The sequence below is a fragment of the Aptenodytes forsteri genome, unplaced genomic scaffold (assembly GCF_000699145.1).
Source record: "Aptenodytes forsteri isolate BGI_AS27 unplaced genomic scaffold, ASM69914v1 Scaffold193, whole genome shotgun sequence".
Lineage (NCBI taxonomy): Eukaryota > Metazoa > Chordata > Aves > Sphenisciformes > Spheniscidae > Aptenodytes > Aptenodytes forsteri.
This window is the reverse complement of record NW_008795405.1, coordinates 10,126,018-10,128,019: the sequence shown is the minus strand read 5'-3', so window position 1 is coordinate 10,128,019 and position 2,002 is coordinate 10,126,018.

Sequence of the window (2,002 nt, the reverse complement as noted above, 5' to 3'; positions counted from 1 at the left end):
TGGGGAACACCGCTCATGACCGGCCGCCAACTGGATTTAACTCCATTCACCACAACTCTCTGGGCCCAGCTGTCCAGCCAGTTTTTTACCCAGTGCAGAGTACACCTGTCTAAGCCGTGAGCCGCCAGCTTCTCTAGGAGAATGCTGTGGGAGACAGTGTCAAAGGTCTTACTGAAGTCCAGGTAGACCACATCCACAGCCTTTCCCTCATCCACTAAAATAAAAAATTTTCTAAACATAATTTGCAATTTCTTCCCACAGAACCAATCATCCAAAAGCACAAAATATTTTTTTCCATGGTAGAAGTGCAGGACAAGTCTTCAACCCAGGGGTCACCAGTGCTCCTGCAACTCTCAGCTCCTTCAATGTCGAGCACAGCCTTCCTGGATTTTTTGCTAATGTCACACAGACAAGAAACTTGACCTTTACTGAGTATTACAGGTATCGGGCTCAAAACCCCTGCTGAGACCAGCCACTAGCCCCTTTCTTCGCCATCCCTGTCCCGGGCCGCCACTGCTTCCCACGTAGCAGGGCCTGGAGCATGCGCAGCAGGTGGCCATCTTGGCAGCCTCACACCTGTGGCGGGCGAGGGAGGGAGCAGCCGTACTGGCGCTCCTCTGTGGGTGTTCTGTAATTGATTTTCTTAATTAGTCATTTGGTTATAGTCAGCCATTTGGTTATAGTCAGTCTTCATGTCTTGCAGAATTTCTGCAATAATTTAAGCTTTATTAAAAATTAATATGGTTTCATGCTTCCTGAGATCACACATGCAAACTCCTTTAGGACTCTCAAATTCAAGTTCTTTAGGACCTGTGTACTTTAAAATGTTTCTCTCTAATAAAAGTTGTTCAATACCCTTCTTAATAATGACCAGGAAGGTACTTAGTCATCATCATACGATATAAATACATCACACATTCTTTCAAGTATAGAACATGTTTATTTGTTAAACAGTCCTACTTTTTTGTACCAATATCAACTTTTTTTAAAAATATAAATATAACAGGCCTATAATAGTGTTTAGATTTAGAAAACTTGAGCTGTTCCTAAAACTACCAACTGTGCATATTCCTTGACGTTCTCATCCATTTCTCTATGCTTTATAACTTTTAATGTTTGCTAGGTTTGCCTTTTTTCTACTTTTTGTATGTATTTATTTCAAACTGCTGTGTTCACTTCCCCACTAAACTAGAAATGTATTTTTCTGAATCTCCCGTCTTTCTTGATCACAGTATCCTGACTTCTTTATAGATGTCATCTTCTTTATAGACTCCCCCTACTTTATACAGTTTTTCTATGTAATTTTTCCTTTTGCTCAGTCATTCATTTCCACAGCTTTTTTGGGAACAAGTCAAAATATGTGTCTTGGGAACAAGAACACATAGCTGGTGTCCATGTGTGTGCATATAGTATGGATTGTAACCTTGCTTGCACATCCTGAATGTAGCCATATCTAAATACTCAGGCAACCGCTGACTTTCATTCTAGCAATTATCTTTACCATAATAAAGCCTGAAGCTGTTAGTTTCCCTAATATGATGGTTTTTTGTCAGCACAGGTAGTTTTTTCATTGATCCTGCCGGTCAAAGGGAAGGGGTTTGAAAGGGCCAGTCGAATCTGGCGAGTCAACAAACGGTTACAGGACTGGTGCCACAGCCAGGGGTTCGGCTACTTAGACCATGGGACTCGCTTTGAGAAACCTGGTCTACTGGGAGCTGATGGGGTCCATCTGTCAGAGAAGGGGAAGAGCATCTTCAGTCATAGGCTTGCCAAGCTGGTGAAGAGGGCTTTAAACTAGACGTGCCGGGGGAGGGGAACCTCAGTCCATCCCACTCCTACCAGTTTGATGCCAGGGCCAGCAGTAGGTGCCCAGAGCCTGGAGAAGGATCACAGGTCAGCAGGAGAGTGCCTGAAGAGCAGCACAAAGGAACTCCAGCCAGGAAGACAGCTTCATCGGGGGCCCAACTTAAATGCCTCTATGCAAACGCACATAGCATGGGGA